Source organism: Passer domesticus, chromosome 4 (assembly GCF_036417665.1).
Source record: "Passer domesticus isolate bPasDom1 chromosome 4, bPasDom1.hap1, whole genome shotgun sequence".
NCBI classification, from domain to species: Eukaryota; Metazoa; Chordata; class Aves; order Passeriformes; family Passeridae; genus Passer; species Passer domesticus.
Window position 1 is genome coordinate 58,035,238 of NC_087477.1, and position 27,532 is coordinate 58,062,769.

At 39.7% G+C, this 27,532-nt stretch overlaps 1 long non-coding RNA gene across 1 annotated transcript; it reads right to left on the reverse strand.

The window, feature by feature from the left end:
- Positions 1 to 35: 35 nt before the first annotated feature.
- LOC135299319 (uncharacterized) lies at positions 36 to 23,398 on the reverse strand. Its single transcript, XR_010361305.1, has 4 exons — positions 20,183 to 23,398; positions 19,946 to 20,103; positions 13,233 to 13,357; positions 36 to 2,165 (listed from the first exon to the last, which is right to left on the reverse strand). It is a non-coding gene; the product is annotated as an uncharacterized LOC135299319 (long non-coding RNA).
- Between the last annotated feature and the right edge of the window lie 4,134 nt (positions 23,399 to 27,532).

Here is a 27,532-nt window from a genome sequence, read left to right on the forward strand (position 1 = left end):
GGGTAAATGCTGGGGATCAATTAGCCCCTGCCCCCATGTACAAGGGGTCAAAGACTGGCAGCAGTCAGGTTCTACACGTTGCAATCCCTGCAGGTCAATGCACTTCTGGGTTCGGAGATACTTGGGAGAACTTGCCCTGCAAGTGGGATGCAGATTATGTGATAAGTGCTGCTTAAAACACCAGTTCATCAGTCCCTGCATGCTCAGCCTTTATCTGGAAATGTTACATAAAATGTTGCTGATTTTTGGCAAAGTGGAAGGCACCCTTGCTGTGTGCCTGCAGGTAGACTTTCACTTGTCACAGCAACAGACTCAATATCTGAATTTGTGTGGCCATGTTTCAATGCAGACACCATTCCTCTCCCTTCATCCCTAGCCTGCTGCTTTTATTTTGCTTTTATCTCTTTTTTTTTTTTCAGGCTGAGGAGAAGCTGGGTAAGAGATGTTTGTTTTGGGAGAAGAAGAAAGAAAACTACTCTGGAATTGTTGAAAAATGCAATGCAGGTTTCAACAAAGAGTCACTTAAAGATAGCTAAAGAAATCCATAGAAGTCTTTTCTCTCTCTGTCTCTCTCTCTCTCTCTCTGTCTTTTTGGTGGGGATTTTTTTGGTTTGGTTTTGTTTTGTTTCTTTTTCAGAAAACAAAGTTGATGGAAACAGCTGGAGACTATAACTTGGAAAACCGAGAAACTAAGATGAATAAAACTTCCTGTTTTCCTCTCCTGTCCCAACCTGCAGGGGATAAGGCTGGGGGGCAACCTTTTCAACTCATTTTCAAAACGGGGGTTAGACTCCCAAATAGTTCAGCTTTGGACTATTTTTCTTTAAACAAGAATATCAATTATTCTTTTGTACAGTGTTCAAGGGTCTTTAGCTCAACTACAGCTTGTCACACATAAGTAAATATAGCAGATCTACTACTTAATTCTGATTAGCATAAAAAATTGGTTTTAATAAACCTTAATATTTAATGCTGATAAATACCATTGCTTTCAAGTCCATGCCTCACTAGAGTTTTCCTAGCTTAGCATCTTGAAATTATCTTTTGTTATCCTATTCACCAATGCTACAATTCATTGAATGTGAAAAAGCAGTCATGAAATTTGGCCTGTAAATGCTCTAGCTGCAGGTGATAGGACTTCATTCTGCACCATTTCCCCTGCTCTTTTCAGTTATCCCTTCGGGTGCACAAGTTGGGACACTTTGAGACTCATAAAGACAACAAAGTACTGACATGTCTCAGATCAAGCACTCAAAATTTAGGTTTTATTCTTTTCAGTTTTATATGGGCTTAACACAGGTGCACCAAAGCTAAGAGCTGCTGTGGGATAAAGTTGCCTTGGCTGTTCTCTCAGCACATTCCACTGCTATAAAGACAGCGAAGACATCACTCAAGCTCATCTAAAACAGCCACACGGAAACCTATAAAAAGTAGAAGCAGAAGATCTCATTTCCATTCCTAGTAATGCTATTGAGACCTCTCAGATTTTGGCCAAGTGACCTAACTCCTCCACACACCTACTTCTCACAGCTGAAAAAGGAAAATACTGAGTTGGGGTGTGACACTTAGACATTTCTGCCCTTAAGTTTTAGTTAAGTCATGAGCATAGAGCAAGGGCCTACAGTCAGCAGGAAACAATGACAGCCATTTCTGTAAGTTCAAAGATATCAAATAGCTAGCGCCTGTGCAGGAATCTGTAACAATTTGATAAGGCAGACCCACTACAATATTATGGTTGATATGGTTTAATCAGTGAATTTAGTAATTGTGTTTTTAATGGGTTAGTTTTATTAATTTCCATTGACAGCATGAATGTTCCAAATGAAGAGGGTTCAGGTCTTCTAACATACTCTGTGGTGAGATCTATAAATGTTGGTGTTCTTTTCTTATAACATCTATATCAGCTCTACCTCTATTTCTGTAATCCTGTTACTGAACACTCACTTCAACATTTGTGTGTCTATTATGCATCACCCCAGCACTACTTTTCAATTGTAAGGCCAGGCATATTTTCAAAATAAGAAGCCTCTATAAAGGATAGATTTTAAAACAGAATTAAAATATACTTACCATCATGTAGAGACCATGCTCAGGTTCAATACTGGGTTTTGTGGGTGTGTGCAATCTCACATTGTTGGGTTCTCACTACCTCCCTCTGGAAACACCTGGAGCTCAAAAAGTATGCTTATACTTTTATACTTTTTAGTGCACAAGACCTTTGTTTAAATTACACTGAAGGTTTTAAACAAAGCCCTTAAATCCCACATATAAGTATAAGCTCCTCAAACTGCAAAACATGCCAAATAAATCTAGAAATTCCTTGAAAATTCAGTGACTGAGGCAGCAACCACAAAAACCCAGGACCTCTGAACATTGAGCATATCTGATAGAGCAAAGGCATGTAGACCTGTATCTGCAATCTGCAATGGGAAAGAGGTAAAATCAATACAAGCTGAGGAAACATTCCTTGTATTTTGACAGTATCCACTAAATAAGTGTTTCTTTTCTCTTCTGTTGCCATGGATGTCTTCTCCTTTAACTCCAAAGATTCTAAATCCTCATGCAAACCTGCATCTGCGACTCTGTTTGTTATTTGGGCCCGTGGGTCTTAAAATGTTTACCTAAGGCCCAAAGTCAGGCAAATGTGATCCTTATTTTTCTCAGCCATATATCTGACTCACTGCTTTTACCTCCTTTCTGTAGAATAAAATGAGTATGTGATGTCACCAATTCCAAGTGATATGGAACCAAAGCAAATTATTTTGGGGCCCATGGCATTCATCAAAACTGTGCTTATGGCTGGAGACACCAGCAGAGCTGGACACATGCCATGTGGGCCAGGCAGGTTGCTGGCATCAATGGTCATTCCACTTCCCTGCAGCAACATGGATCTCACAGTCTTTCTCCAGCTGAGGACTTGGCTCTGAGTCACTCCTCTCTCAACAAAATAGTTTCAGGGCTGTAAAGAAACCCTGTCCTTCCTGCTCTGGCCTGCCTCGTTGCACCTCTGTCCTTCCTTTGTGCATTTGCAAACAAGCAGCAGACACAGATTACAATTGCCCTAAAGTATTTCTGTACTTTCAGGGTTACTTATTTGACACAGGACTGAGACAAAGCAGATCAACCAGATCCTGGGGCACAGCAGGGATTTAGGTCCATCTCTCTACCCCAGAACACTACACAGAGCAAAATGTGCATTTTTATGTTTTCTGGAAGTTCTAGAGCTATGGAGCTTTTCGCCAGACACAACAGGTTTGCCAGTGTGCTTCCAGCCTTAGTCACTGAGTTATTCCTGCTGCTCTCAGGATCTTCCGGATGAAGCTCTGCACTGGAAGAGAGGCTGCTTGAATTGTTCTCTCTGCATTTAATTTTTACAAGAAATTCAGGGTTGGGGCCAATAATAGTATTGGAATCAGCTGAAGATTTCACATAAAGATTAAATTAGACTAGTCACAGAGTACCATGCACTTGCCCAGTGGTGCTTTTCCATTTTCCTTGAAACAAAAGAAGAAAACACTGCCCTCACATCAGATAGAAAGCTAAACAAGTCTAGCAGTGCAGCAAAATGTTGCTTCCAACAAATTGCGTGGGGTATTTCATGTCCTTGTGCAGTGCCCTGAGTGCCTAACCAGTGGCACTGAGCACAGCACCATCTGCAGTGTTCCCTGGAAGAGGCCATGATGCCATCCTCTGCCTTGCCCATAAGAAATCTTTCTTGAGAGAGCATCACTATGGGGGACTGAGGGGCTCTCCTCTCAACACAGCCAGAACTAGAGAGGTAACAGCCCAGGGCTACCCTAAAAGGCTGGTGTGTGTCATATCTGCTGGCTGGGCTGTGCTCACTTAAAATAGCCTGGATTTTGTTCTAATTTAAGTCCACTGGTCTGACTTTGAGGAAGAAAGTCAAAGGGTTTATCAAATAGTGTAATTCTAGGAATACCACAAATGTCTAAAGAAATAAATTGGGAAGGAAGATTCTGACTCATTAAGAACTTGCTTTCCAGGGTGAATAACATTTGCAGAATTCTCATTGTGTTGCCATATGCTTATTTCTCCAAAGTCATCACTTGGGACATTTGTTTTAGGAAGGGTTCACTTTCAGATGACACACAACAGGGTCAGTTTATGAGGAAGAGCTATAAAAAAGTCAAAGGTTTTCAACTATTTCTTCAAATAAAAAACCACACCAGATATGACTTTATTTTTCTCAGGAAGGCTACAGGTTTATAAGCCTAAAGAGAAAATGCAGATACATGGGGAAATGATTGAAATTAACTTCAAAGATTCCCATCTGTGTCTTTCAGCTGGGTCAAAAATGCAGTGGAAATGGAAAGATATTTATCAAATTCAATATGCTTCAAATACCTGTATATTTTTTTAGATAGGAATGCAAATTTGTATAATCAAAGTTCTTCCATCATTTCAGGACAGAATTTCTGCAGAACTTGAAAGACAGCTTGAGAATAGAAAAGTATATAGCAAAAAACCTCAAACAAAACAACTGATGCTGTTTCTCCTCAACTAAGACTCTTTAGTCAGGGATTAAGGGACATGACAAATAATTTGCCAAGGAGAATTGTAGAAGGGAAGGTACTTGGGTAAATTTAAGTGCTATTTGAACACAAAAAATTAGACTGATATGAATACCAGTTCAAAATGAACAAGAAACAGTTAAAATACTTTGCCAAAATATCCTTCAAATAAAATCCAAAACATAAATTAACATTCATAGAAAAAAATGCCTAATAATGACAGGCATCCTGGTGAATTGTATGAGGAGGAAGAACAGAGGGATATTTTTAAAATCCATCATCAATCTGTGCAGGGAGGATTTATTTCCCTCATAAAGACATGACAAAACTACAAATATGCCTGTAGATTTATGTTCCCTAATCTCCTAATCAAGAAAACACTGAGAGCACAATATTCAAGAATATCAAAGCACAGTTTCAGCTGCACACATAGGTGCTGAAAATACAGGGATCATCCCACAGAGCAGCTGTTACATCAGCAACTCTCACAAAAGTGAGTTCAGGACACACAGGAGTTGAGCCATGAAGCAAAACTCACCACAATGCAAGTGCTTTCAACAGGTTAATCAAACTGATTACAGTTATCTTAAACCACATAAAAGCAAAGCTCAAAAATGAGGCAACTAAAGAAGGTCTGGACCAAGAGAACCAATGGCTTGAACTGTCTGTGAAGCACCAGCAACAAACATTATGCTCACATTCAAGAAGTAAGGGCAGAAATAAAGTACATGTGCACCATTAATCTCAGTCCTAATGAAATTCTTTGAAGTTCTTATAGTCACCATGGTAAGCAAGTGTACAATACACAGTTACACCTCAGATTTGAAACAATTTTTCGGTTTCCAAAATCCATGTACGTTTATGGGTTATTACACTGGTCAATGTACAGAGCAGGGTGGCTGCTCTCTACCAGAAAATGATGAGCCACAACCCTGGCACAGGACTGTATTCCTGATACTCTCATTCCTACTGTCCCAGTGCTGTGGGTTCCCACAGACAGGGATGGGGTGGCATCCCCAGCCCTGCATGTCCCAGGAATTATTTCAGTGACATGGTCTTTGGAGAGTGACAAATCAACTGCATCTTTGAAGAACAGCAACGTGCCCTTCCAGAGGATCTGGGCAGTATCTCAGGAGAATGGGTTTCTCCAGGGGAACATTCAAAGGGTGGTTTGATCATGTGAGAAAATAGGACATTCCTGAGGAAACTGCTTGGCATCTGCTGACAGAAAGAATAAAGGTTCTGGATAAAAGACTAAAAGCTTCCAGAGTCTCCAAAAATAATTACAAAGCAGAGCCAGATCAAGCCTCAGAATCAAAGATAAGAGACTTCAAAATGGGTTCAAACAGCACAACTCATGGAGACTGACCATTTTAGAGGTTTCAAATTCTGTTCAGACAGCTCTAATCACCACACAAAACCTCATTTTGTTCTGTTTTGGTTGACACAGTCACAAATTTTGTGATGCCAGTCTCAAGCAAGGGGTTGAATTGAGCAGGATTAGTACCGTCAATAAAGTTTGGTGGTCTCTGTAATGTATTCTGGACCTTTCAGCCAAAAAAAAGTAAGAGCTATTTCATCAGAACACTCTCCCTTTTGTTCTCAAACAGAGTAACTTCAGACAGCTTTACTGGGGATGGATACATGCTACTGAATTTGTATTAAGTGGATACTTTTCCTAAAGGGATGTGTCTATGTACCAACCCCACACCCCTAAAAACCCCCAGACAAACAACAAACCCCCACCAAAAAAAAAATAAAATTAAAAACCTCCACAAAAAATCCATAATGAAAAAAGACTAAAAAAAAAAAAAAAAAAAAAAACACCGAGCAAAGCACTAAATTAGAAAGAACGGTACTTTTTAAACATAGATGTAGATCTGATGCTTCTTGCCTTTCCTGCTAGGCATCATTTAGCTGAACTTGCCCATGCAGAAAAGTTCTGCTTATATCATTAGTCACCTCCATCTGCCAGCAAATAAATCTGACTCAGCTGTTTGTTGAGCCAGCAGAAATACAGCAGGACTAATGGTTTTATTGTTGTAAGAGCCCAGACTGTACCTCCTCATTCAGGCTCCACTTTGAATGTAAAAGGATTTATCTGGAGAGGAAGTATCCATTTTGTGGCTGCAGATCAGAATTCAAAGATCTGACAGACTTTTTGAGGCAGGCAAAGTTAGTGATAAAAGTACTAATCACCTAATTCAGACTCAATCTTACTTGTGTACTTCTCTGACCCCTCATATACCTTTTTGCCCTGGATTGTTATGAGCAAGAAGCTTGCACGAGTACATAGCAGTAGTTTATAGTGGCACAGGTTTTTATTGGTAGTTTTACTTAGGCAATTTGATGTATTGTAATAATGCTAAATAGACTTAGTTGTATAAAGCTCACAATTTTATTAAGTTGTATATAATGCATGAAAAAATGAGGACAATTTTCCTGTGCAAATCATAGAGGATTCAAGTTGAAATTATGAGTTTTCATTTCATTATTTTCATTTTTCTAATCAGTAGCTATTTCTTTATCAATTGATTTTCCCAAAATTAAATGACCTTTAAAGAGTTGTAGTAACCTTAGGAAGCCCAGGAAAATAAATGTAGTAAACTTAGATTAACACAAGAATACTTTAAGCCTGAAATAAGAATCCAGACCCTTAGATTCAGGCCAGTAGTAGTGTTGCATACAAGGATGTATTACAATGCAATACAAAAAGATGGCTGTATGTCTAACAATGACCAAACAGAATTGTTTGTCTAACAGATCAAATCAACAGTGATATTATGCTGTTCTCATTTACCTTGGTGTACACCTGAAAAAAGTTCAGCTACTTGCTGATTATATCAGAATTTGGAAGCAGAAACATACTGCCATTCTGTTTCTTTGTAATTTATGGAAAGAACTCCTCTTAAATGAAAGTAAATAATTTTGTTCTTTTCTGTCAAAAGCAAAGTCCCCGAAATACAATGTTAATACATGAATTGTGGTGCAAGGCAGTTTCCCCCTATATTTCTCTTAGTTTATATCCCAGTGGTATAAACTGTTTACAAAGCAAGCAAAATTTGACTAGGTTTCTATCCATCACAGAAAATAGCATCTGAAATGTTAGTATACATTATGACCATTATGGCATAATTTTTAAGGCTTTTCTTTTCAGTAGATTCCTAAAATGTCCATTAGATTTGATAACTAAGTTGTGATTTCATTCCACCATGACCCATGCTCTTCACAGGTTTTCTTTGACTTAATACAGTCAGCAAATTGTTTCCCCTCTTTCCCAAAGTTCCTTAGAAAGAAATATCTTACAGAAGGAACCTCTGCCACCAGCTATATTGTATATTTGAAACTCATACAGGACCAAGTTTGAATAAGGAGAATGACCCTTTGCAATGAGAAATCCAATCGGCCTGCAGGATGCAATCCTGCCACCCAGTCAAGTACATCCTGATCCCATGACTGGTTTCTTAATTCTGCACAAGGGGAAAAAATATCTAAAAAACATCCTTCAGAAAACCTAGTCTTTTCCCATTATTTATTCCACTATTGTTCAAGGCCTTGTCCAGCTGGCTGGAAGTAGCTGGCTGTAATAATTTGAACTCAGTGGGTGTGAGACATGATACACTCTTTCAGACAAGAACCATCAATCATTTTAACTAAGCAGATATTTTTAGGTTATTAAACACTGAAAGTTAGACTTTCTGAATATTCAATATTCACCATACCTGATGAATGGCTTTGCATTTCTTGGTACTATACCTGGCATTTAAAACATTTTTGATTTGAAGATATCAAGCCCATTATTTATGAGATGTAAAGACTTTATAACATTGACAGAGGACAAAGTATGTTTCAAAATAACATTGGTTACTAATCAAAGTGAGTTGTTCCAAGTCCAAGATCTGAAGCACAGAATTAGAAATTGACATGCAACACAAATGTCATTCTAAACTATCAATAATTTTTTCAAGTGTCAATTTTGAAAGAAAAAAGGGATTTTATGTTGACTTTGACCTTAAAATATTTGGTGTTCCTCATTTAAGTGGAAATCCTCATACTTGAAAATCACCAGTATTTGACTTTGCTATATTTCTTTTTGTTTAATGATGCAAAGATTCTGCTATGCTCTGTGGAATTATACATGGACATTTCTGTTCCAATAAGTTTATACTAAGATGGAATCACACAGAATAATTGTAGACAAATCAAGTGCTGGAGATAGAGCCCTTTATTGTCATTCCAGGTCATTCTTATTTTGTCAGCTTAGTTTCCTAAGGAATCCTGTTCTGTTAGCTTGTCTGTCTGTTTCTGTGAGGTAACCTTTCCACCTTATCTTACACCAATAGATTTGACCTTGTCAGCCAGTACAAGAATGGTGGTGTTGGTAGCTGTTGGGAGGTGGAAGCCAACCATAGCATGAAATCCCTCTCTGACCTCTCAGAGAGAGAAAAATGAATGCTGTAAGGATGACCTCCAACATAACCTGGAGCATCCCAAGACAAGAAGATTATTACAACCAGTCTAACTTCTAACATTTTCCACCAGGGTTTATATTTTATAACATGCTGGAGAATCATTCTTACAAATCAGCAGATAAACCATCTCTTTCAATTTCCACCCTAATGGTTTTCCTGATGTCTCTGTTCAATCAGACTGAAATTTTTTCGTGTTGCAGTGTTCCTCAGGTCCTGATCCACAGGAGTGTGCTGATGCATAGTCCTGCTACAGATTTAGCATAATCCCACTGAAATCATGATCAGTAAGCACCCTCTGCCCCTCCTTCTGTACTGACCTTGGTGTCTGCAGAGTTGCTTCCCTCTGTGCAACTCCTTCAGCACAATAACATTTCCCCCCTTCTTAAATACATTATCCCAGAGGTGCTAGCACCACCACTCATGGGCTCGGCCTTGGCAAGTCTGTCTGGGAGCCCCCAGGCATTGCCTCTGTTGGACACAGGGGAAGTCTCTGGCAGTTTTTTAGAGAACCCTATACCCTGTCCTGCTATCAAGACTTTGCCATGCAAATCCAATCAAATCCAATGCAAATTAACAACATGGGAAGGAGACAGAAGTGAACTTTACAGAAGCGGAGTCACAAAGGAGCAAGGGCTGGCCAGGAGAGTGCCACACCAAGCAAAGGCCATTGGGACATAACATTCAAAGACAAAGGTCAAGCAGAGGCATGTGAAATGGCTTCATTCAAATGGCTTCCTATCTGCAAAGCCTGATTCACCATGCTTGTGCTAAAATGGGGAGAATGAAGTTTTGGAAGGATGGCTGCTGGCAAGAGGGAGGAGACCAAATATCTATCTTTTAAAGACTGAAGGTGGGCTTGAAAGGAAACATACCACATACACACACACACTCACCCACACACACACCCAGACAAAGAATAAAAAGCTGCAACAATAGCTCCCCTGTGTAGGAGAGGAGAAAGAACTGGACATGACATGGGAAGCTGAACAAGGCAAATGGGATGGAGAGATTAATTTTGACAAAAATTAAATCAGCAGACAAAACTCAGAGCTTGTTTTCATCCTCTCAGTATTCATTAAAAGTGTTCATAATAATCCAAATAGGGGAAATAATCCAAATAATCCAAAGAGACCATTGGAAATACTAAGAATAATATAGGGAGTAAAGAAAGCTGCACTTGCAGACCAAAAAGCTTCAAAATGTCAGAAGCCAGAACCCATCCTCAGAGTTCCATTCTGCACTCGTTGTTGCAATGCCCCACTACATGTATGGGCAAAATTATCAGCATCAAAAGGTGATGTCCTGTAAAATAATACCATGTGTGAACTCAGCACTTCTTATACACTTTGAAAAACAAAAGCTAGTAATTCAGTGGCTCTATAGCAAATAGCTTCTCCCCAGAGTGAGCAGTCAGCAAGGCCAGAAAGATTATTTGGTGAATAGGCCTTAGGACTTGCTGCAGTGAATAAAGGCTGACAGTGAAGCTGATAGTGAAAACCAGTATTTTCTTTGAAATTCAGCTTCTCAATAACCATACACACTGTAACACCTAGAATTTAGTCTGCATCCCTCTTCTTTGAGAAAAAGGAATAGGTTTCCCTTCTTTTTGAGAGAGCAATAGAGCAGCACTTTGTGCAATTCATTTTCTCCAAACTTACTCATCTAATCTACAACTTCTTTTTTAAAAAATCTTTCTTCCCCAGAAGAAAAAAAAAAAAAACAAACAAAAAAACCCCCAACAACAACAAACAAAAAATATAATAAAGGAAAGTTTAAATGCAAAATTAGATTCTTGCACCCTTACTGGTGTCATTTAGATGAACATAGGTCTGCCAGGCTCTAACGTTACAGACCTGGAACTTTAAACACTTTCCCAGTATCCACTGAAGTGGGGACATTCCCATTTGTAACCAAGGGAAGCCTGCTTCTCTATGTCAAAGAGTAAACCTTCATTTTATGAGAATGATACACAGAGGAAATTTGCTACAAAAATAGCATAGAAAGCAGCAGATGTTTGTGGGAAGAAGTTAAAGAGGTGTCAAAACTAGAATGCCAGGAATGATATAAGTTAAGGAAATAAAATATATGGAAAATGAGATGCAAATATCATAGACCTGTTTTCTGAAAATGTATCACCTGTCCTTGCTGATTTCAGAAATCTATTAATATGGTCTTCTGCTATTTCCTTCCCTGATTTTTACTGCATCAGCTTTCCTAATGCTTATATTTCCAATTGGTCAGCCAACATGTTCTTTCACAATAAAAAAACAGGCAAAAAACCTCCCTTCTGTTTTTTGGTTGTTGCTTAGGTTTGTTTTTTTTTTATTTAAAGCATGCCCTGCTCTATTCATCGTTGTTGCGTGCATGTCAAATGAGCTCCAAAGTCAACAGAGGCCAAGTGTAAAAAGTGTGACTAGAATTGTTCCCAGAGAGGAGCTGCAGACCAGATGTGCATCATGACCCCTATCCAAAACCCACCCCACAGCAGAGGCATTGACTGCTGCTTCACACCACTGCCCTTCCCAGCTTCTTGCTCCAAAACAGCAATGCCACTCTAACTCTTGTAAAATAAAGCATCAGTTACGTTAACATTTTAGAGGAAAAAGAAAACAAATTTGTTGCAGGCTTTGGAGAGGAGTCCGATGCAATGAGTGATGTTTCACTGCTGACAAAGCTAGTGCCAACCGTTTGGGATGTATTTAAAGAAAAATAGAAATTTGAAACTTTTGTCGTCAGCTCAAGCCCTTTTCTTAATAAGGTGTCACTTCCCTTCCCTTCTCACACAGATTTTTCTTGTTAAAAATCCTTGCTTTTTGCTGATTGGAAAAAAAAACACAGATCTGCTCCTGTACAAAGGGGAACACTGCTGGATTTCAGTAGCAGAAGAGTAGGGAATAGCAAAAAAACCAGTAGTGACTGCCATTATGCATATCACACATGTTGATAAGGCTGCGGGGCCCACCATGAAAATAAAGCAGGGCCCGAAGGAAGTTTTACAGTCAGTGGTTTGGCAATTGTAGTGGAGAAACAATGAATAAATCCATGGGAGGGGAGAAGTCTGTGGTAGTTCTCAATCTGTTTATAATAAGGGTCATATTTATAGCATGCACCAGAGAGGTCCCGCTGCCTTGCATAATTATGCTGGCAAAAATTTCCAGTGTAGATGCTGTTTTATCACAGTACTAGTGCTCAGACAAGCATGGCATCCCACCAAAAACTGTGAGAAGGCATAAGAGCTGTTGTAGCTGTACCCGTATAAACTGCCTTATCCACATGCCACTGCAGCAATGCCGTGTAAAGGGTCCTGAAAGCCTTGTTTTACTCAGGGCCAAGGGAAATGAAGGATGCAGCTACAGGAAGACAGATGGGGGGAGTCTCCTGTGCAGGTGGGATACATACTGAAGTACTTGTGTGAGCATTTTGGCACTGCCTCCATCTGGAATTACACAGGTGATCATGAGTACACTGCTGCTTCACCCAAGACCAAGGGGCTACAAAATTGGATTGGTTTACAGTGTCTGGTTATACTTGGGGTGATGGTATCCCCCTATGCTACAGCCCAGAAGGCAAGCCTAGGAATGCAGAATGAGGTAGAGGGAAAGGGGTTGGACACATAGCTGGTCTAGGGAATCTCAATGATTCCACAGCCTAAAACATGATTGAGGTTTTTAAAGGTAAATATACCGCAAATCCATATAAATCTACAAAAAAAAAGCTTTGCAACTGCTCCTATCCCATGTTCAGAGCTGCACATTGCACCAACATTTGATCTGATCCTGGGTTGCTCTTCACCTGAACATTGCATCAGTTGATAAATCTGAGAAATTGAGCAGTCTAGATTAGAGATCTGCTAGAGAACATCTGGTGGACACCAGCATTATTTCTAAAACCAAAAAATGTTTTCACAGATTTTCACAGTCAGACCAGAAAATTGGGGTTTGTGCAAAGAACTTGTTTTTCAGTGAGCAGTGTCATGAAGAAAAAGTACCAAGGACAATTTGAAGATTGCAGTCACACTTTTAACAATGTTTATGTGGTGATTAATCCTTTTTCAGTCTTCCTTTGGTGTTACTCAGTGTCCATATCTAATATGTTTTGTTTGGGTGTTATTCAATGTCCATAATATTCCCTTGAATTACATGCTAATACAAATTCAGAGGGGGATACAAGGAGGGTTCAGATCTTTATTCCTCCAAGTCCAGCTCTCAGCAGCTGGATGGTCACTGACCTGGATGCTCACTGGTGGATGTCCTCTGTGCTCTCACACCATTCATTCTGTGTCCCAGAGAAGGAGGCCAGAAGATGTGCTAAGCTCTGTTCTCAGTTGCTGCTGATGCCAGGAAAGCAGAAACTCTAAAAAGGAGCAGGGCAGAAAGAGCTCACACAGATAAGGAAACCAAAGCCTGTTTGCTTCCATTGCTTTTTATGGCGGGTGAGATGCATACAGCCCTCACCTCACTAACAGCTCTGGGAGCTAATCATTGTCCCAAAATTTTGGGAATGAAAGAGTGAAAAATTCACATTGCAGATGAATCATCCATCAGGAAAAAAAAAACAAACCAAAAAAACAGCTAAAAAACCCCCCCAAAAAAAGAGACTTTTCAACAGAGTAAAGCAAGTAACTTGAACCAGAACACACTACCCATTGTCTTTCCTAAAGAAATTTCCTCACTTTATCTAACATATGCTAGCTTTGGATATCTGAACTAGTTCTAGCCAAAGGCAGAATATAGCCAAATGCCATATCTTGCCAAAGTTCTTTTTGGACAATAGTGAGACATATTATTGCATTCAAATATTGCTGTACATATCAGCACCTGCTGCACGTGCATATTTTAAGGTTTAGGGTTTTATTGCTTTATTGTGGATTTCCTACTCTTTCTTTATTGAAAGCAGATAGCTGTGATTTTTCACACCTGTTTTAAAAATACATTCAATGGCTGTCAAATTTTAGCACATCAGATGCAAGAATTTCAGCTTCCTGTCTGAAAATCATCCTGCAGATTTTATCACCTTGCAATCCCATTTAGAAGTCTAAAATACAGCCCAGAGAGGCTGGCAGTTTTTCCTTACAGAGGTTTAAAGAGCCATTGAGCCATCCTTGGGAGATTTTCATTTTGAGAAACTGTGGTGCATTTTACCAGATATTTTTCCTTATATATCTCAGTGCTTTCAACAAGAGATTTAAAGAATCCAGGTTTGATACCACTGAAGAGAAACACTACTCCAGAATTAATCAGAATCTGCCATTTTGTCAGAAAGATATGTTGTGACATATTCCTATTTTAAGATAAACTGACATTGGATTAGCATAATCTAATATTTTAAAATATTAAACTGCTAGATATTTCCTCCACAGCCTTGGCTTCTGTTTAATAGAAAGAGTTGAGCAGATTCATATTCTTTCTAAAATAAGGGTAGATAATCTGTTTTTCTGAAATGGATCATTGGGCTGTTGACGTGTTGCCTGTGCCCATGGCAAACATTACTATCCAGCTTGTAGACATGTTAAAGACAAATACATGAAACCTTGGCATTAAAAGTTAAATGACCTCATGCAATTTAATACCAAATTGCTAATATCAAAATAACAAGCAAATCTTTACTAACACTCCTAAATTATCTTCAGATAAAACAAATCCATATTCTGTTGAGTTCAAATGAATGCTTTAAAGAAAATGAAGCTCTGTAGTGGAAGGCTAAGAAAATACTACCCTGCTTTCTCACAGCTTCTTTTTAAATCAAAATCAGCCATATAATAATTTTTTTTAAATTGTAATGACACCATTATAGACACTCTAACCACTTGTTTCAGTCAATGGGCACAGCCTCTTGAGCAAAGCCTCTAACTTCAAGCATAAGGTATTATCCCAATGGTTTGAACCAGCATTTATGAGGTCTCATGTTTGAGTGTATAGATCTCTAGTTTATAGCTTCTGTCACAGACTAAAAATATCATCCCAGTGTAGTTCTGATCCGAGCTATAGCTGCTCTCAGTCTTCCCAGCAGCAGCAACCTGAAAGAAAAAAAGTAGGTGGAAAACCCCATTGTTAAAAAAAATAGGCACAACTTTGTTGTTGCTTGTCAGGCTGGGAAGACCTGGAGAGAGTGGGACAGAAATTCAAAACATGAATGACTTCTGATTCCATTCAGGGTAGCACAGAAAAGAGGAAAAGGAGTGAGGAAGCCAAGCATGGCTGTCCTACATTTTCGGATAGCCCAAAGCAGTTGCTGCAGCACTGACTGTGACCCACCATGAAAGCACAGCCATGTTCCACCCTCATTCTCCAGCACCAGAGAGAGCAGGAGAAAAGAAAGGAGCAAATCATGCTGCCATGAAGCCTTCTCACAAGAACTCTGGCTGTAATTTGTTGATCTGACCTGCTTTGACAACGTGGAAATTTAGGTTATTACAAGTTACATGCAATCTGAAGGCAGGAAGAGTGCACACCCATAGGTGCTTAAAGAGCACCTCCTATCCTTTCATGTGCTCTTTAAGATAGAACTGCAATCCAGTGAACACTTCTCTTTTTTTTCTTTCCCTTTTTTTATGACTCTAGTTAGGGACTCAGGTTATACTGTGAGTACAAACATTAAAGACCACAAGAAACTGAACTGGAAAACCAAAAGTCCTACACTTAAAAAAGAACAGTGCTGGCTGGCCCAAGCAGTCACTTAAAAATACAATTGGGACAGGAAAGACACAGCATGTGAGTAGACTCTCGCAAATGGCTCTATTTAATGCAGGGAAAGAAGGAAAAATAGAGGTTTTTAAAATAGCCAGGTCACATATGCCCTGACAAATAGGATCCCACAGCAGGCTCCCAAGATGTCCCATGCCAAGTGTCAGAGCAGGGCTGATGTTGCCACTCCATCCTCTGCTGCTGAAGCTCAGCACCATGTCTGGCAAAGCACAACATGTGCTATGGGGCTAATGGACTCTACAGCCAGGCAGGGTGCTAGAGCAAGCCACAGTGCTCCTAAAGAAAAGAGTACATTTCTGTCTATAGACCCAGAAATTGGATCAGTCTACCCAAATCTAGTGCCCATTCTCAGGAAGAAACACTTTCTTTTCTTCTGATTTTACAACCTGCCCATTCTTCCACATGCACTCAAAAAAAGAGAAAACTTGTGGGTGAATGGATGTGGTTTTGTTTCCTAAGCTGGCCTTTGTCTCTTTAATTCCCTTATTTCCTTTTCAGAAAGAACATTTTCCCTGTGTTACTTAAGACTGGAAAGCATAGAAGAATCTTCATTTCAAACAATACTTTTGGCTACAATACATGTATTTTGTAATTACATTTGTTTTAAATACTGCCCAGCTAATCTGGTTATATCCCGGGGACATTTTCCCTGGTTATAGCTCTGAAACAAATGATGATTTATTTTCTGGTTGTTACTTAAGTGCATATAGATGTGATCTTCGAAGGAGCCTCATTTGTCTTTATTCAGGTCATTTGGTAATCAGGCACAAGAAACTAATCAAAGTGACTAAATGATGTCAGCTGACTACAATAATATTTTCCAAAAACTTTTAAGCAGTGCTCTGCATCTGTATGTAAGTAACGTTTCTACTGGGAATTTACATCTTCTAGGGTTCTGTGTTTTGGAAGAACATGTGTTCAGGGACCTCACCAGCTGCCTATGGAAACCATTTTGCTCTTAAAGCAAAAACATATGTCAGGCCAAGGTAAGGGAAGCATTTGAAAAAAAAGAAAAATGTCTTTAAAAGCAATGCTGAAAACTGTCAGACAGCTAGCCATGCACCACGGGAAGTGGTAGCTGATTAGAGTCCCCCAGAGCTACAGGAAGGCAGGGTGCTCTGCAAAGGGATTAATTTCCATTCCCAACCTGTGAAGGCAGGAGGCAAGAAAATAGAGCTACAATTAGCAGTTTGGCAGAGGCTCTGTTTTGACTGAACTTGTAAGTAATGTGCCAGCTGAGCCTGCCCACAGCCAGCGTCCCTCGGTGCCACTGATGTCAGCACTTCCCGCCCGGGTCTGCTCCTGCTCCCCAGCAGCCAGCCATGGCTTCTCCCACGGGGCCCCCAGCTCCGAGGGAAGCCTTGCCAAACCAGCAGAGCATTGCTCAGAGCTGGCAGTGTGGCATTCTAGCAGCCAAGGGAAGCTGACAAACAGACATTAAGAGCTGTAAGACGTGCAGGATGGCAAAGCAGAACAGAGAAGCCTGCAGGTGTCTTCCCAAAGACCATGGTCTAGGGATTGCTGGAACAGCCCTGTGAAACACCACACTGAGCAATGAGTTTGAGCTTTAAGTGCCTACACAAAATAAACACAGCAGTGTGCAGGTGTCCTGAGTATGTGGGGGTGGGAGGAGAATCCATGTTGCTATAAATTCACAAAAGTATTTACAAAGCATGTGCAGTGTGCTGTCCGTTCTCCCTCTTGCAACAATACACACACAGATCTCACACACTCTACTTGTTAACCTTGCTCTCTGGTGAAGCTCTTGCAGCAGTGGATATGGTTGTTATCAGAGGTTAACTATAAGTAAGTATATAAGTAATGTATGAACATAATCTCACACTTCCAAAAGGGGCCAAAACAAGAAAGAAGTTGTTATGTCTGTCATATAAGTCACATATGTGTCAATGATGGGAACAGTAATAAAAAAACTTAGCTACTCTTCCTTCAGAAATACTTATGGACTGTCAGTAGTAGGAGAATAAAAATAATAAAAACAAAACCAACAATACAATATCATCTAGATCTTGCTTTTCAAGCTGACATCAAACAGAGACATGAACTTCTGGAAGGAATATAAATTTACTCTCCTGAAATAAATGTATCTGGATAGTAGAACAAGCAGACATCTCCCACAGACCCACCCCCTTGCACCTGACTGCAAGATCCAGTACCTCCTCAGCATTCTCCCTTCTCCAGCATTTCATCCTCATCACCATGTCCACCTAGTTCCTTTCTCAGCCCACATCCCAGCAAGTCAGACCCTCCACCTGATTTCATTCTCTCTGTCTATATCATTGTTCTTCTTCCAGCCTGCCTGGCTGCAAAGGACAGAGGACTCACAAGAAAGACAGGTGTGCCCACCCCTCTTGACGATGTACAGTCCAAGCAGTGAGAAATGGGCATCACAGAATCCTTCTGGCAGCCTGCCTGAAGCCTGAGCCCGAAGCATGTAATGCCAGGTCTGTCCAGCACAGGATGCTGTAGACATTCCAACACACCACAGAGATCTTCATTGCTAAATTCTTCTGAGTATGAATAAATTGCAATTTGTCAACTGTTTATGACTTGGCAAAGCATGACTGGGTTTTCCCTAAAGGACTGAAAAACACATCCCTGACAGAAAGGCAGCTCTAGTGCCAAACCAAGAGCCTCTACTGCAAAGCTCCAAGGCACTTGAACTTCCTAAGGAAAAGGTTACTTAACCTTTTTTAGCTTTGGAAACCAGTGCATTGTTTACCCTTTGCCTTTGTTCTCATAAACAGCAGAACTGCTTTGACTGATGTTTTCAGAAACAAAAACCTGCCCGAGGCATGGAAAAATCTCCTACATGCTGTGGTACACAAAAGCCAGAGTTTTACTGTGGGAAATAATAAGCAGCTTGGGTAACAGGGCTGCCATCCCACCTAAAATCACAGTGAATTAACCAGTGTTACAGTGGCAGGGTAGCTGTACCCCTCCCTGCCGTGGGCTCCTGCTACTCCTGCACCCAACCCCACTGGTTTCCTGCCTGTGTGAGCTGGGACTCCTGCACACAGGTTTGCTCTTCCAGCCCCCTTTAGCTCAGAGACTGCGACATGTGCACTCAGCAGGCATTGCTTTGGGAGGTGACTGTCACCCACTGCAGAGCAGCACATGCTGGTGACACCATGTCTTGTCCAACAACTTTCCTTTCCAGCAATCTAATATTTCCAGCCAGCAGCATGAGGCCAGGAAGGAGCTCATGTGTCACTGAGGTCCTTGCACTTCCCCTCAGAAGACACTGTGCACCACAAGCGCGTCCCGACGCGACTCACAGAATAAATAGCTACACCTCCTGCTTCCCCCAGACCTCTGCAGACTCTCAGGGCCATAATATACCTCATAATGTATTCCCACAATGCCTGCAATAATTCACTTGTCATAATACACCCAGGACACAGGCCAACAAAAGCAGATTTGTGTTTCATCTTACATTCTGATCTCTTAAGTTATGATAAAAGAAAACAAATTGAAATGCAAGGCACTTTTTTTTGGGCCCGGTTTCTGGTTTATTATTACAATGAGCTAAACAGGCCTAGCAGAAACATTTGATCTACACAGATCAATCTTTCATGTGAGCCAAAAGGCCACTTCCACCACTTAAAAGGATGAACAAAGATCAGGACAGTTCCGAGGGGTGACAGAAGGAAGGTGTTTACCTCAAAGGGTTTGCAAAACCCTCTACAGGAACAATTGAAGAATCCAAGAACAGTGTCCTCTCAGTTTCCACAAAGAACACAGTTCAGTAATTTAATTTTCCTTTTCCAAGAAGTAACCAGATCTTAGGTTAAAGTCACATGAATTAGTCTAAAAATTAGATCACACTATGGAAAAGGTTCTCTTCCATACCAAACAGAAATGCACTTGTGAAAACATATGGAAGGAACAAGTTGGCATATTGATTCATGTTTACTTATCCTAGCAAAGAGGGGAAGAAGCAAATTATTTATAGTAATTTGTTCTTCATTATAGTGTTTTCCCTTGCATCTAGATAATTATCATGTAATTTACTTGTTAGCAATTTGCTGAATTCCAGCATGTAACCAGCTTCCTTTATACCATCCTTTCCATTGGTGTTACTTTCCCGGGTTCAGCTACATTCTTTACACATACCTTCTGTTTCCCTCTTTTTTTTTTTTTTTTCTTAATTTTTAAAGTAGGTCTCCTGCACCTATTTTTTAAGCTGATAGTAGCAAATGAATGCTATTGAACACACCAGCAACTGTTCTATCCTGTTAGCAAGGGGTGTCTTCTGAACCTGCTGGAGGAGTTGCATTTACATTTCTGTTCACACCGGTGGTTCCACTCCTAAACTCAATGCATGGAACAGCCTCACGAGCTAAGCCTGAATGCACTGGCAACCAATGGAGGCAGCTGCAAGAAGAAACATATATCAAAGCTGTCAAACAGCCATGCACAGCATCTATAAAAGTATGACAGGAAGGCAGCAAACCTTATCCACCTCTGCTGGGAGGAAACTGTTCATTGATTTTCCTGGCAAGCCAGAAGAGTTGACTAAGAGAGCTGCTTCCAGTCATGGTGTCTGAGAGCTGCCATGAAGTCACAGTCACAGAGGTATCCAAGAAAATGGAGGAATCTGATAGACATGGTCACTTTGATTTATTCCTATTCCCCGGCCTACATGTTTGTCTTCTCTCTTTCATCTTCAGCCACAGAGTTTTGGGGTTTTTTTCCTCATCAAAGGAGTGAATGATTTGCTGTCCAGATAGGGATTCAGGTTACAACTGGGATAGTTACACCAAGTAATCTTAGCATGTGCAGGACGCATGAGTGCATTAGATGCCTTCACTTCTCTTAGGTGTCCTTCATTCACAAAACTCCTGCAGCTGTGGAATTGTAAGGTCTTAGGAAATAGTATTTTTAACATTGTCAGGAATTGTAGACTCCATTACATGCCAACATAATGCAAAGACTTTGCAGGGGTAAAATTTGCGACTTCATCACCACTGGTCTCCATGATAACATGTAGGAAATTTTTATGTGTTCCTTTCCTATTCCACAATTAAATAATAGCTGACATAATTAAATCCTATAGGTACACAGTTTAGTGAATGTTCTGCATAATGGAATTCATAACAAGTACAAATATTACAAGATCTAATTAAATTTTACATGTTGAACAAAGATTGTGAATAAATTTTATGTATCTGCCAAAATAGATTAACGTGACATGCTCTTCCATACACAGAGACATAAAGGTGAAATTTAGAATTTTGACTTGGGTACAAAATAAGCTGAGAAAGAAAATTCACTTCCAACCAAGTGGCATTCACTTGGTTTTATTCAGTTACTGTTCTTTTTGCAATCGTAGCAGATTTTTTTTTCTCTATGATCTCCAGAGACTGTCTAGAATTCTAACACAGGAACAGCTACTGGCAGCATTATTTTCCTGGACTGATTTTGTTTGCCTTTATAATTCTGCCATCCCTTTAATTAGCATCTTCAGAGGAAGTTGGGGCATGGATCTCACCATTTTGCACTATTTTTCCATTTTTCATAATTACATTTACAAGATTAATAGTACTAAGGAATCTGTATTCAATCACTGGCTATTGTGCATCTACAACATCAGAAGAATTAGAAGAGAGTAAGTTTAGTGCTAAACAAGACATGTGCCTGGTCTCTGGGCAGCACACCATGTTGTATGGCATTTACTATGAGTACAGCTAAGCATTTATTTACTCGCACAGAAGAACATTTTAGGGGAGAATCCTCTAGAAGCCAGCTCCCATAAAAGAATTCAGGGGTAGTCTTGCCAAACCTTAGACTCTTTACTATACATGATGCTGGAAATCAACAACCACTGCTGGCTTTAGATTTAGACATGCTTGTTATTCCCAAAACCTCTTCCTGAAAATCATTACAGATTGTTGTGATTATCTTCCATCTATGTGAGTTTGGCTTCTTTGGGTTGGTTTGGAAAAAGATGCACAATATATTAAGTATGCCTCTCATCTTGAAAGAGATCACCTTTTTACTGACATCTTTTAACAAGAAGTGCTCACTCAGTGCATTCAAATTCCATTTGGGTAACTTAAGGATTCAAACTACACTTTTCTTCATCCATTCTGCCCTTAAACAAAAAATCATGACAAGAATTCTATTTGTAACTCAGAAGCTGGAGTATGTTCCTTCTAGATATCCTCAACAGACCTTCTTAATGAATTAAAGTATCACACAAAAACTTCCATCAAGTTTTCTCTTTTTTTCTATATTAATATATTCCTCTATTAATATTTCCTATATTAATACAAGGGAACAGTTCATTTCTACTTTAGCCAGGTCACTTTTGCACAATTAAGAGCTAACCAGGAGAAACAACAGGTTTTATGTACAAACAAAAAGTATGCACGTGCATGTGTGTGTCTATATACAAGTATGTGTGCACTCATACTCCAGAAATGTGACACTTAACTTCTACAATATTGTTTTCAAAATGAAACCTCATATAACCATCTGCCAACTGGATCTAGATCCTAATAATAGGTTCAGAACACTGTCCTTACAAATAAAAAGCTCCCAAGAAGAAACATCTGTTTTAGTGCAAAGGAACTCCAAATGCAACAGTTTATTTCCTACCCAGAACACTGCTCTGGTTAGGATTTAATGGGTATAGTGACACAAAAGAAGAAAATCTTTGTTTCCCACAGCATCATGGAATATTACAAATCTTCCAATGAAAATCAGAGCTCTTTGGAATAGAAGCAATTCCACTCTTTCATGGAAGACACAGCTACACAAGTTTTGAAGCTTTCTCATTTAAACCATGTAGAACATCTCCCTGTGTATTCACCCTATAATACATTTGTGGTTCTCTTCTTCTTGTGGAAGGCTTTTATGTTGCAGGTTTTGGGCAAAACTCAAAATGTAGAAGGTCTGAATGTGCAAGTGGTAAGTGAAATGTATTTCTGAGCACTCCAATTAGATGCTTAGATGCTAAAATTTGATTGTATGTTCCATCCCCAAATGCCTCTGTGTAAAACTGCATTTCTAAATATATTGTTGCAAAGCTAGTGCAGATTTCTCACTAAAAAAAATCTATACAACAGTGGGAAAAAGCCTTCTAGTAAATGTTACATGAGAGCCACAATGACAATTTTATTAAAATTATATTAAGAATGTAATAATGTAAGCAAGACATAACAAAAAAAATTAATGAATCAAGCAGTCACTGTAAATCATCAGTGAGGGTTTGTTTTTTTTTTATACAGCAATATCAGGCAAAAAAGAATGCTCCTGTCTGCAGATCACAAGAGTCAGAAGACTGCAGTTTCTCTATTAAAATATTATCACACACAATTTCAAATCACGCTATGAATTCTGGACTGAAAAACTTACTGCATCCAAAATTTGCTTACAGCATGAGAGCTTTCTGTAACAGCCCCAGGCTTAGCAATGTACCCATCTACACCTCAACAAGTTCCTTTCTTCAACCAACAGTGGCATGGACACCAAGTGACTCCAGTTCCACTTGGGTGTGATGCCCAAGTCCATAATGTTTTTCCCTGATATGCAGCAGACAAGGTAATTATCTGGCTGCTGCTTCTAGTGATGCAAAAGCTGCGCACTGAAATACAAGTGGAATAGGAAAACGTGTTTCCCTGCTCTTTCTGTGCAACAGACAGAGGGTAGCAGAACACATGAGGAAAAAAACAAACAGGGTAGCAGAGCATGTGAGGAAAAACAAGCAAACAAACAAACAAACAAAAATCCTCAAAGTGAAGGGCAGAAGCTTAAATACAATTCTTCTGCCCTAAAATGCAACTACAAATGTCAGTGTATGAGACAACAGCTGAGTGTAAATACCACTCAGTGTCTCACACACAGAGTTTTCAGGGAGGAATAAATGTCAGACTGTCCTTAGGTTGGCTGAGCCTTGACCTCAGCTCTGCCATTATGAAAAGAAAGCCCAAGGAGAAGCCCACCTGGGAAATATCTCCAAGTAGGCTTCAATGCAGTTCATATTTTGTGTGTGGCTACCTAAATTTCAGATTCAGTGAGAATCCTTAGTCCCAGGTCATGCTTTTGAGGTGATATTTATTCCCCTATGCTAAACTACAGACAGTCACTTGCTGTTTTCAGGCTCCTGGGGAAAAGAAGGGTCCCTGAAGAGGTGTCTGAGAGGCACATCCCTCCTGCTGGCTGGCAGATGCAGCAGGGAAAGTGCACAACAGCATCCTCTGCCTTCACACTTCTCCTCAGCACTGGCCACTCTATTTTTTCATTTAGGTAGAAGACCAACATTGAGTAAATTGAATGTCTCAGACTCTTTCTTTTTGGCCTAATATCCTTCTAGTTTTCCTGGAAATGTTCCTTCAAAGGTTACAGTCTGACCCTTAAGACTGAGCACAGTGTACGTCTAGTAAACATCAAAAGCTTAGAAATATGTAACTGCTTCACAAATCTTCATGTTTGAAAAGCCATATTGTTTTTTCATTTGTAACATGCTTTTTCTCCCAGAGAGAAATGTACACATTAGAATATAAAATCAATACCCTGAGTGTGAACTTCTGTGCTGTTTCCAAAGTGGATTTCAGCTTGTAAAGCATTAAGATATATATGCATTTATGTGCAAAAAAATGACCTGTCTATTCACATTATAGACAACTCACAAATATTATTTTGACCATGCATTTATGTATTGAATTGCAGCCAGATCTACAAACCAAACTTTGCAGCTGCATCAGTAAAGCAGCAGAACAGTAGCCATAAAGCAAACTGTCCTCTTAAGGCTGCACTGTGTTGCGGAGTTAGGTACACAGTTTAAGGTGAATCTGCATACACTTAATCACAATCCTGTAGGAGGCTTCAGACATTATTCTTCATAATTAATACTTTCAATTTTCATCAATTTTATCCAGGGAACTAAGAATTAAGTATATTCCTATATAGAGAAACATTGCATTTGATGTTTACTCCACAAGCACAAGCATCCCAACCACAACAGCTTTTATTTCTGCTGAATCAGTACCAACCCACTCACCCTCCACCACATTTCTGCTAGAGTTGCCTAAATCTCAGAGACCAGCTTTATACAAAGAATAGAAAACCACAGCACTCTAGATGAGAAGGTTTTGCTGACGAGACTAAAAGCAGTTCTATTTTCCAGGGTGGTATAACTCTTGACAAAAAGTTTATTTCCAGTTTTCTCTGGGGACAGTGAGAGAAGAGTCTGACCCAACAGCATATTTACTATTTCATGCAAACAAAAATAAACTCAAATGTCTAATTGTTTTCCTTGGGACTCATCCAAAGTGTTATGCAAGTGCTTAAACAGTCAACAAAACCTCTCAGATCTACTCCAGCTGAACCATGTAGTTTTTCTGACATCTAGTGGCAAGTAACTGCAAAGGTTTTTTCTTCTTAACAGAAAGTTTAGAATTAATTTACTTCCTCCCAGGAATTTTTGGCAGGACAAAGCCTTCAAAAGAGCAAATTAGATAGGAGAACCCTAGCCAGCCCCCACGTCCTCCCCTGAAGAACACATTTGCTACAATGTGTACTGAAGGCCCATAAGACAAAGCAGCAAATCCAAAAGATTTTTGAGCTCACTCTGCAGGCCTTATGAATGCTTTCTTTCCAAATGGAGGCTCTAACATGGCTTGAGGGCTTCTCCCTCCATCTTTAAGGCATTCGGCAGCTAGTCTCTGCAAGCACCTCACTTAAAAAGCTGTACTCTTGGTCTGGAGAACTCCTCAGCTGCTGTTGGATGATTAGAGAAAGACATAAATCTTTCACAGAACTGGCTGCATGTGAGTTATAAGTCTTTCAAATAATGTGCAATTGCGAAGAAGCTGAGTGGATTTTCCTTTCTCCTGGAAGCACATCTTAAGGCAGTAACGAATCATCTTAAAATAGTATACTAATTATTCCTCGGGTTCCTGAAGCTCAGTAATTGCCCAGACATTTTTAAAAGTGAACTATTGAAATATAGTCCACTAGAAGTTCATGGATTAATTCACTGTATCAAGAGGAGCTGCGTGGGGAATGTGAAAATGACCACAAAGAAGTTATTCATCTTTAAAATTCAACATTCTGTGTTCCACACCTTTCCCATGGTTTGAGCCCAGAGACTTCACTGAGACTTTGTATACATGAGTAAGTAAAGCTGCACTACAGAAACAGACCTGTAAAGGAAAATAGCCAGTCCCAAGGATATGACATCCATAAAAGCCCCAGTTCATCAGGGACCACCTCAGAGAAGGTCTACCAGTCCAGCTGCACGGACAGGACTGCCACCAGTGGCTGCAGCAGAAGAAATGCTCCCCTCACGCACACTTTCCCACTCATTTTCCCCAGAGGGATGCAGCTTTCATACTCTGAGGCTAAAATGGTAATGTAGATGTATTTTACTCTACCTTCTTCATGCACGAGTACTTCTCTTTCCTGAATGTCACTCATCTGTTTGTAGCATGCCAGGAGAGCGAGCCACCTGTGTTTCCTGTCTCTGGTCACACACAGCACTAGCAGCTGCTTGGTCTTCTGCCTCTCTAGTGACCTGTTCTGTAAAATGCCTTAAATTCTATGGATTAAAAAAAAAAAAATTAGACTGAAGCCATAGCTCTTCAACAGAAACAGAAAAAGTTATTTCTTCAATCAGAAAAAACACCCACTGTGGATAAAGAAAGATTGAAAGGCAAAAGTGACTGTGAGACTGAACATTCCCAGAAAGATGGCCCTCATTATGCACATGACTGCCAAATAATAAAATAAATGGTGACTTTGAATTCCCTGAGCAGAACTATAGCCCATCTCTACATACACTTGTGTCTCACTGTGCCTCTGTCCTACATGCCTCGAGGACCTTGGCAGGCACACACCTCTGCCTTTCTAGCCACCATTCCTCACTCCCTGCCCTTTTCCACCAGCTTCACTTTGAGCTTCCTTTACATAACAAAACACAGAAGCAGTCTGCTCCTGTATTACTCAGCAGTTATTGGTCAAAACTCAGTGTTTTTCAGCAGAATTAAAAATAGATTCGGGGTCTCTTAAGCAGTCCCCCTGTAGTCAACAGAATTGTTAATATCAAATATTTACAAGATGTAGATGTAGAAATAAAGTCTTATTTTTTAAATAATCTCCATAATTTCTCCCATTTCTGATGCTGGTTTCTAGTTTTGCACATAATCAGTATTGTTTAATTTTTTATCTGTCTCAACAAACAAATACATAACAAAACAAATATTAGGGTTCTTTTTCCCCTAAAAAAATCCATTTGCATCATAATTCTTTTATCATCTGGAAGAACCTTCCTACCCATATGCAACTGTGGAATGTGTGACAAACCAACTACAGTATTAGAAAGATTTTTCAGAGGAGCAATGCTGATGTAAGGGTTACAACAGGACAGAGCACCAAGAATCACCTTCTTTCTAAAGAGGTGATGATTTAAAAATACCATTTTGGCAGATGCAAAGCACAGGAGAGTTTTCATCAGCATCCCATCCTCCAACAAAACATAGAGATGGTGCATAGGGAATTAAAAGCTTAAGAATTCAGACATTGTTGTGCACATTAAATACAGAACATAGAGTACTTCATAGTGGGAAGGAGAAGAAATCTCCCTTCCAAAAGAGACCTGTCACCTTGACAAAGATGTATTGCCTGTATTGCATGAATGTCTGCAACACCACTTAAATAAAGAGCATGTAATGAGTCCTGCAGTTAAACTGAAGGGAACATCCTGTTTTATTTTTCATACAAGGCTTGATTCTGCTTGTAACAGCACAAGGCAGGAGTGACTCAACTGAAGCCTTGGTGTTACAGTGACATTTTCAAAATC